The sequence below is a fragment of the Eulemur rufifrons genome, chromosome 8, assembly GCF_041146395.1.
Source record: "Eulemur rufifrons isolate Redbay chromosome 8, OSU_ERuf_1, whole genome shotgun sequence".
Classification (NCBI taxonomy): Eukaryota; Metazoa; Chordata; class Mammalia; order Primates; family Lemuridae; genus Eulemur; species Eulemur rufifrons.
The window spans coordinates 106070502-106081003 of NC_090990.1; the positions used below are offsets into that span (position 1 = coordinate 106070502).

The following is a 10502-nucleotide window of genomic DNA, read 5'->3' on the forward strand; positions in this document are numbered from 1 at the left end:
ACCTGCCCAATGCCTGTTACTTCCATATGTGCACATAAGTGTTTATCGATTAGTACCAATTTAATGGTGAGTACATGAGGTGCTTGTTCTTCCACTGTTGTGATACTTCACTTTCAAGAATGGGCTCCAGCTCCACCCAGGATAGTACAAGGGGTATTAGTTCATCATTTTTTTTATGATTGAGTAGTACTCCATGGTATACGTATATCACATCTTATTAATCAAAAATATGGAATGCTTCACGAATTTGTGTGTCATCTTTGCACAGGGGCCATGCCAATCTTCTCTGTATCATTCCAATTTTAGTATATGTGCTGCTGAGGCAAGCACTTTTTCATGTTTTTAATCTCTCTAACTCTGCTCCTTCTTCCTCATCTCTTTTGCTCTATCTCTTCTCACTCTAGCTGGAGAAATTTGTCTGCTTTTACGGGCTCAAGGGACAAGATTTGGCTGACCCAGATAATCTTGGATAATTTCCCTGTATTAAGATCCATAGTCTTAAATACATTTGCAAAGTCCATTTTGCATATAACATAACATAGTGTGGGGATCCAGAGATTATGGCATGGACCTCTTGAGGGGGGTATTATTTTATCTACCACACCAGTGTTCAAGCTAAAATCCTCACCCTGTCCTTGAACTTTATGCTCCATGAAGACAGATGAGGAGACAACTGTTCTATCCCTGGGAGATATTTGGCTTTCTCACCCTTGCTCTGTTATATGGTTTCATCTTGGAGACTGGGAAATACACAGATACCAAATAGCAATTCTACACATATAAATTTGACAACTTAAATGATTGGACCAATTTCTTTAAAAGAACAAATTGCCACAACTTACTTAATATTAAATAAATAATTTAAATGGCCCTATCCATAACTATTAAGAAACTATTAAGAAAATTAAATTTGTAACTTAAACAATTCAGTATAAGAAACTTCCATGCCCAATGGGTCCACTGGAGAGTTCTACCAAACTTTTAAAGAATTAACCCCAATTTTAAGTAATCTATTCCAGAAAATACAAGAGAAAGGGAAACCTCCCAATTCATTTTGTGACATGAATATTACTCCAATACTAACATTAGACAAAGACATCATGAGGAAAGAAAACAACAGGTAAATATTTTTCATAAATATAGGACCAAAAATTCTTAACATATTAGCATATAGGATTCAGAAATATGTGAAAAGAATTATATACCACTACCATGTGGGCTTTATTCCAAGGATGCAACACTGGTTCAATATTAAAAATTAATCAATGTGATTTACCGTATTAATTGACTAAAAAAGAAAAATCACATGATCATACCAATCAATGTAGAAAAAGCATTTGACAAAATCCAATACCCATTCATGGTAAAAACTCTCAGAAAAATAGGCATAGAGGGGGTTGTTCTCAACTTGAAAAAGAGAGTCTACAAAAAACCTGTGTGTGTGTGTACATATATAGTGTATGTGTATAAAATATATATATATGTGAAAGATTGAATGCTTTTCTCTTAAGGAACGAGACAAGGATGTTTGCTCTCCCTACTGTTATTCAACAGAGTGCTGGAAGTTCTAGTCAGTGCAATAAAACAAGAAAAAAATGCAGGTCGAACAGGAAAAAAGAAATGAAACTGTTCCTATTTAGAGATGACATAATGATTTATGTAGAAAACCCTAAGAAGTCTACAAAAAAAATCCTAGAACTAATAAATGAGTTCAGCAAGGTTACAGATCAGTAAGCAAAAAAATCAACTGTATATTTATATACTATCTATGAACATGTGAAAACAAAAATTTTAGATATAATAATCATTTATAATTGTTTAAAATATGCTTAGGTGAAAATCTAATGAATATATGTAGGACTTGTATGTGGAAAACTACAAAATGTTCATGAAAGAAATAAAATATCTAAATAAAGATAATAATATTGTGTTCATGGATTAGAAGACTCAGCATAATAAAGATGTCAATTCTCCCCAAATTGATATATAGAGGTTTAATGCATTTCCTATCAAGATCACAGTAAGATTTTTTGTAGATATAGACAAGATTACTCTAAAATTTAAATGTAAAATTTAAGAACTAGAATAGCTAAAACAATTTTTTTTAAAAAGAGTAAAATAGAAAGAAGCTCTCTACCCTACAGACTGTGTGGTACGGTAAAAGAATAGACACATAGGTCAATGCAAAAGAATAAACAACCCAGAAATAGACGTAAACCAGTACAAATAACCAATTTATGACCAAAGTGTGAAAGCAATTTGGTGGAAGAGGAATAGTTTTTCAAATAAATGATGCTAGAGAAATTATATATTCATAAAGAAAAACTGAACCTTAACCTAAATTTTACATCTTATACAAAAAATTAACTGGAAATACATTATGTATTTAAATTTAAATCATAAAACTTTTAGGAAAAAGCATAAGAGAAAATATTTGGGACATATGATCTGGTGAAGACTTTTCAGGCATGATACCAAAAGCCTGATCTATTGGGAAAAAACCCAATAAATTGACTTTATCAAAATTTAAAACTTTTAGTCTGTGGAAGATCAGAGGATAAAAACCAAGCTACAGATATGAAGAAGATATTTTTAAGCCACACATCTGATAAAGGACTCATCTGGAATATATAAGGTAGTCTCAAACTTAACAATAAAAATTTAATTAGAAAATGGGCAAAATACACAGAGACATTTCATAAAAGTTACATAGGTAGCAACAATGTTCAACATCACCAGCCACTAGAAAAAAACAAAATAAGACCACAATGAGATACCATACCCTACCTATTAGAATAGCTCAAATAAAAATAAATAATACCAAATACTGGCAAGGATGTGTATTTCTATAAGATACCTACTTTAGATTCAAAAACACAAATAGGTTGAAAGTAAAAGGATGAAAAAATATACACCATGCACACTGTAAAAGAGCTGGAATGACTATATTAGTATGAGGAGAAATAGACTTTGAGACAAAAAAGCTTGAGACAAAGAAGGACATTTCATAATGTATATAAAAGTCAATTCAGAAGGAAGCTTTAATGATTATAAACACATATGGATTTAATAACAGAGATCCAAAATATAGGAAACAAAAACTGACAAAATTGAAGGGAGAACTATATAATACCATAATAGTTGATTTCAATACTCCACTCTCAATAATGGATAGAACAACTAAAGGAAAGCAATCAAGGACATGGAAGTCTTTAATGACACTATTAACCAACTTGACCTAATAGAAATCTATTAAATGCACTATCCAACAACCACAGAATACACATTCTTTTGTTTTAAAAAAATTTTTTTTTTTTTTTTTGAGACAGAGTCTCACTCTGTTGCCCAGGCTAGAGTGCTGTGGCCTCAGCCTAGCTCACAGCAACCTCACACTCCTGGGCTCAAGCAATCTTGTCTCAGCCTCCTGAGTAGCTGGGACTACAAGCATGAGCCACCATGCCTGGCTAATTTTTTCTATATATATTTTTAGTTGTCCAGCTAATTTCTTTCTATTTTTAGTAGAGAAGGGGTCTTGCTCTTGCTCAGGCTGATCTCTAACTCCTGAGCTCAAACGATTCTCCCACCTCGGCCTCCCAGAGTGCTAGGATTACAGGCATGAGCCACCGTGCCCGGCCTTTAAAAAGTTTTTTATTTTAAATTATTATATGTACATAATAGTTGTGTATATTTATAGGATACATATGATATTTTGATACTGGGAAATTAATACAATGTGAACTAATAGAATCAGGGTAATTGGGGTATCCATCACCTTGGGCATTTATCATTTCTTTGTGTTAGGAACATTTCAATTCCACTTTTTAAAATATTTTAAAGTATACCCTAAGTTTTTGTTGATTGTCACTTTTTTGTGCTATCAAATATTGTTCATTCTCTTTAACAACCTATTTTTTTGCACCCATTAACCATCCCCACTTTATCCCCTCCTCCCTGCTACCCGTCTCAGCCTCTGGTAACCACCACTATACTTTCTGTCTCCATAAGATCAACTGGTTTTAAATATTTACCTCCCACATATGAGTGAGAACATGAGATATTTGCCTTTCTGTGTTTGGCTTATTTCATTTAACATGTTCTCCAGTTCCATCCATATTGCTGCAAATGCCAGGACTTATATCTAGATACAAATATAAGAAACATTTACAATCTCATTATAAAACAAATAACCAAATTTTAAAATGGCCAAACATTTGAACAAACACTTTACCAAAGAAGATGCACAGGCAGAAAATTAGCATATGAAATAGGTTCAACATCATTAGTCATTAAGGTCAAATTAAAACCAAAATGAGTACCAAGGAATAAAGGTAAGGTGCCATCTGGATAGAAAAGAGTCAAAGAAGGAAAATAGGGCACCAAAGACACATCTTCATGATTTCACATAGAACTGATTGTCCATATGTAAAAGGCGTAGCATGAGAGTCCCCAGAACCAGTGGGGAGTGGGTGGGGAGGGGGAAGTAAAGCAGATACCTTAGGAAGCTACACACCAATTGCAACACAATAGGGCTCAAAATCAGTCTGGATTCTCTCTTTTCAAAGGTTTTCAGAGACTATAACCCTTTCTTTGAAATACGGGGAAAATACAATTTCTCGTAAATGGATGACTTTTTAAATATCCCAAAGTTATTTGAAATAAGTTGTTTTTGGAACAAATTCTGTGAAGCACATGAGCAATAAAGTTGGGTTCTGTGCCCTGTGTTCTTGTGTGGCTAGGAAATTGGCTTGCAGGGAAATGGGGCCAAAGCTAGGCTTCTCTTTAAGACCTGCTGATTGAGATTGTGGTCCCAATCCTTCACACCATCTCCCTCCCACAGCGACCCAACTGCTGGGTGGATTTTCTTGGAGGGGGGTGGGTGTTTCATGATTCCCTTCACTGGAGTGAATAATTGAAAGTGCAGAGTGATGTGTTAGTGCTTCTTTGAAGGATGTAATTAGGTAGTATCATGCAAGAAGGAAACTGTCATAAAGCTAATAAAATGCAAATGAGAAGGAACTACAGCACTGTTCATCTGCATCATCTTATTTGCAGAATTTAAGATGAAACAATAAAGAGGAACCAAGAAGTTATATACATTCATCAGAATTGCTGGAGAGTCCTGACCTCTGGCTATCAATCAAAGGGAACATCCACTACTGAAAGTTTGTTCTCACTGTACTTTGATCTGAAATAGGAAGACGAATAAAAAGTGGTATCCTGGACGGATTGAAGGTAATATTTTGATTATATCAATAGTTCTAAAACTTTTCTCATTCATGAGCTGTTTGGGAACATTTGAGCGTATGGTCTATTCACACCTAAATTCTCCTGCCCACAAAGATGTCAAAAAAATACTTTTATTGCCCCTTAATTCCAGGAATATATTTCAAAGTCATTGATGATAGTATTGGTCATAATTTGTCCAAATGCTTTGAAATGCATTTATATTTCCTGTCATACTTACCTCTTTGGCTAATGAATTTATTTTATGAGTTTCAAAAATTGCCATCGCCCTGTCCCATGACTTTGAGGGTAGTGAATAAGCAAATCTCTGTTCACCTTATCCATACTACCTATAATCATGTAAACCTAATTACTTCTAATTAGATTTCTTATTTCGAGACTCAAAGTCCCAATCTAACATTAAATAAACAAACAAACAATCCTTTTTAAAAATCCTAAGCCTCCAATTATTTTGATCTTTTCTTCTATGGATCTTTTCAAGTTATTGCAAATGTGTTTTTGAGGGACAACAGCAAGAACTATGTAAATCCTTCCAAGCAGAGACATACCAGGATAAAGCTTTCTTCCTAGCATAGTTCGTAATGGTTTTCTTCATTTTCTAGGACTTTTTGGCTGATGCAGAATATTTGGTACATATTCTGGAGTCAATCTGTAATGACTCTGGGTATTTTTCTTGAGCAGAATCTGATAAGGAATAGAGATTTTCATTTTATAGGTGTATTTTAGATTATTTTTCCTAAATTTATGACTTTTTCATCACATGCATTGTAACATTTCTTAAGGCTCTGCTCACTGACACAGGCTCTTAAGATTATTCTATAATCTCTTTCCCTCTGGGGTAGCTTTCCACCATCTGGAGAGATTTGTGTATCTTAGAGCATGAGACTTCACTGTGTACTCCTTCCTCATCATTATTTATAAACCTATTCAGTAGACTCTGCCCCAGGATGAATTCTTGAGTAATCTTGAATAATTAAATGAATATCCAAAGACACTGGTTTCAGGAGATTAAGGTTGTTGAGTACAGGTGTTATTAATAATCTCTAAAACCAACTATGACCAAAACCTCTGTCTTGAGATGCTCTTAAAAGAAGGGCTACAATGGAATGTGACAGTTGCCTGCACTGTCCCTCTAGGTTGAAAAATCAAGAAGTTTACTTATTTACTCAAAGAAATTTTGCCGTAGTTGAAATAGGTTATTTTTGTTTTAGCCTTGAATCATCTAATTTTGTTCAACTTGCCCAGTATGGAGGGGAGATTCACCAATTGGCCTCCACTGGGACCAATTATAAGTGAGGGTCACATCGGTAATTCTCTGACCTGATGGTCTAGAAGTAGGTCACATCTCCCATTTTCATCCTTGGAGTCCTGTGGAATTTACAGATGCACAGATGGGCATTATTTAGTATTAGAAAGGTATCTTCATCTGCTTTGCTAATTTGACTACGAAAAAGACTAAGTTGAATGTTCTTAGAACTTCTTAGATGTATATTCCATACAGCTTAACCCACTGTTTCCTGCATTGTTCATCCCTTTATAGAGAGAGAGTTGGGGGTGGGGAGCTTTTTAGATTTCTGTGGGTTTATAAGGCTAAAAGAAATGTTTTTTGTTTGTCTACTTTGAGAACTTATTAATAGTTGCTTATTGAACATCTACCTTGCTGGGCACAGAAATAATCACGTTCTTTCCTGACAATTCTTAACCCATGGCCAAGTATAGGTGTGGGAATGTGGTGGTAGAATTAACATCAATGGAAAAAGGGGCCCAGAGAACTGAGAGAAGTGGCCAGTAGGGGGGCCAATGGGAGGGAGGGAGACAGCCTAGAGAGACAGTGCAGGTGGTGGTCACACTCCACTGCAGCCCTTCTGTTACTCCCTTGGAGCATCTCAAGCCACAGGTTTTGGTCACGTGAGGTTTTACAGATTATTAGTAACTTTCTATACCCAAGAACCTTGCTGTCCTCAAACCACAAATGTTCTGTTTACAGCTTTATATTTTCATCAACTTCTTCTTTCACGATGTACCAGAAACTAGAAAATCCAATGCACTTTCTTTGACACCAGCCTTGTTTCAGCTCTTCAATGAAGGGACTATGCTCTGAGACCATCCCTCCGTCTTACGCTGGGTTGATCAGTCAAGTCAAGATTTGTCCACATACACATGGCAGCAGCAGTTTTCCAAGAATTGCCAAGAAGCCATGGGGCAAAGCCTTATGGACCTAGACGTCATGTTAAAACACAACAGTCAGCCCCCTGGCCTGACATGAGCCCAGGGAGCACCATGTCTCAGCACTACATGATAAATACTAAAAATGAACACATTATATATCCCAACTACTCTGATTTGATCTTTACAAATTATACAAATGTATTAAATTATCACATGTAACCTTCCCAAGAATATGTTCATCTATTATGAATCAATAATAAGAAATGAATACATTTTCATTTTTTTTTTTTTTTTTGGCAGAGCCATGAAACCTGGGGAGCAATTCATCTGCAGAAGCTGAGACTTATTCAGGACAAGGAAAACTATCATTACTAAGTAAGATATGCAGGAAACAATTCACAGTAAGTAAGATTTTTGCAGCTTGTACTGCTATAAATTCATATTACCAACTGAATTGGGAACAACTGTATGTCAATTCTACAAAGCAGACATAGCAGTGCCCTTTTCAAGTGCTCATCATACTTATCTCAGCTTCTAGAATTCCACAATTAATCTGAAAAGGTAACTGAAATGGCACTTATAAGAACCATAGATTGGCCGGGCGCGGTGGCTCATGCCTGTAATCCTAGCACTCTGGGAGGCCGAGGCGGGAGGATCGCTCGAGGTCAGGAGTTCGAGACCAGCCTGAGCAAGAGCAAGACCCCGTCTCTACTAAAAATAGAAAGAAATTATCTAGCCAACTAAAAATACATAGAAAAAAATTAGCCAGGCATGGAGGCACATGCCTGTAGTCCCAGCTACTCGGGAGGCTGAGACAGTAGGATTGCTTGAGCCCAGGAGTTTGAGGTTGCTGTGAGCTAGGCTGATGCCATGGCACTCACTCTAGCCCGGCAACAAAGTGAGACTCTGTCTCAAAAAAAAAAAAAAAAAAAAAGAACGATAGATTAATTGGAAAAGTTAATTACCCATATTTGTTAATAATAGAAATAATAATAGTTAATATTTATGGTGTCCCTCCCAGGTACCAGGCTTTATGCTGAGTACTTTATATGCTTTATATCATTTAATCCTAACAGTAATATTATGAGGTAGGTACTATTATTATACACAATATATAGTCATGTGCCATATAATGACATTTCTGTCAATGATGGGCCACATATAGGACAGTGATCCCATGAGATTATAATAGAGATGAAAAATTCGTATTACCTCATGATGTGTGACCACCTATAAAGTTGTAGCCCAATGCATTACTCACGTGTTTGTGGTGATGCTGGTGTAAACAAACCTACTGCATTACCGGTTATATAAAAATAGCACATACAATTATATATAGTACATAATACTTGATAATGATGACAAATGACTATGTTACTGATTTGTGTATTTATTATGCTATAGTTTTTACTGTTATTTTAGAGTGTACTCCTTACATTTTAAAACGTTAACTGTAAAACAGCTTCAGGCAGCTCCTTCAGGAGGCATTCCAGAAGAAGGCATTGTTATCATAGAAGATGACAGCTCCATGCATGTTGTTGCTTCTGAAGACCTTCCAGGGGGACAAGATGTGGTTTGTGTCTTAGTTTTTAACTAAAAGTGTTAAAAAGCAAAAAAAAAAAAAAAAAATATTAGAAAATTTAAAACTAGAAAAAGCTGTAGGTTAAGGCTATAAAAAATATTTTTGTACAGCTGTACAATGTGTTTAAGTTGTGTTATTAAAAAAGAGTCAAAAAGTTAAAAAAATTACAAAGTTGATAAAGTGAAAAAGTTATAGTAAGCTAAGATTAATTTATTATTGAAAAAAGAAAATTTTGTTTATAAATTTAGTGTAGCCCAAGTGTACATTGTTTATAAAGTCTACAGTACAGTACAATAATGTCTGAGAAAAGTAAAATCCTGAGCCCTCCAAATAACTGAACAGACCCCCTCTGGCCAAGAGAACCCTAGAGAAACCTGAAAAACTGAGCTCCCAGCCAAGACGGATGGGAGGTCAGACACTCTTCACGATACCCCCTCCCTCGCTAACCACTATTAGACTTTCTTTCGTAAGGCTTAAATAGAAACCAGTCCTTTTGAAAGCCTTGTTCCACTGCTGATTTCAAACCACTGCTTGACATTGACCCTCCCTTTTGTGATTTTGACACAAGAACTGATCGTCATTCCTTCCTGCTAAAAGACCACCTGACTGTGGACTGGTTCTGGCTTGTTTACGGAGGCTGCACACTGAGTGGCTTTATGTCCTCTGCTTCACCTTTTGACATATAAGGCCTAAGTGCAGAACAGTTCAATGTTAAGTCTCCACCCTGAGGTGAACATGGGATGTATAACATACATGTTAGCTTACTGCATATGCATGTACCAACCCTTGTGAATATTCATGCTTCTCCTATAACCTGTTAAATATATATATTTAGCCAACCAGTTCAGCATAAATTCTGGTCCTACCTTTCCTTCTTCAAAGTACTTGCTTTTCAGTTTTAGCCGGAGGCTTTGCTTCACACCTGCAGATTTTGATACCCCCTTTTAGAAATAAAGCTCTCCTTTCTAAATTTATAGATTTTTTTACTTTTTCAGTCAACACTCATTGACCACTCACTTACTGATCTACCAAGAGCATCTTCCAGTTTTGCAAGCTCCATTCATGGTAAATGTCTTTTACAGGTGTACCCTTTTTTTACACTATATTTTTACTGTATCTTTGCTATGTTTAGATATGTTTAGAAACACAAATACTTACCACTGTATTACAATTAGTCTACTGTACTCAGTACAGTAACATGTTTCACAGGTTTGTAGCTTAGGAATATCAATGGAAAAGAACCCAAACTCTGTAAAATAATTTACAAAGGTTTGTTCTTAACTGTGTATGTGTGATCATGGCCTAGAGAGCCACACCCAAGAAGCCTTGAGCAAGAGGTCTCTCTGTGGTTGGGTTACAGTTTGGTTTTATACATTTCAGGGAGACAGGAATTACACATAAGGTCATAAATCAATACATGGAAGGTGTACATTGGTTTGGCCTAAAAAGGCAGGACATCTTAAAGCAGAAATTACAGATTATAGGTGGCTTTAAAGATTCTTTGATT

At 35.7% G+C, this 10502-nt stretch overlaps 1 non-coding gene across 1 annotated transcript; it reads right to left on the reverse strand.

Moving 5' to 3' along the window:
• Nucleotides 1-223: 223 nt before the first annotated feature.
• LOC138391024 (U6 spliceosomal RNA) lies at nt 224-330 on the reverse strand. Its single transcript, XR_011234668.1, has one exon. It is a non-coding gene; the product is annotated as a U6 spliceosomal RNA (small nuclear RNA).
• Nucleotides 331-10502: the final 10172 nt, after the last annotated feature.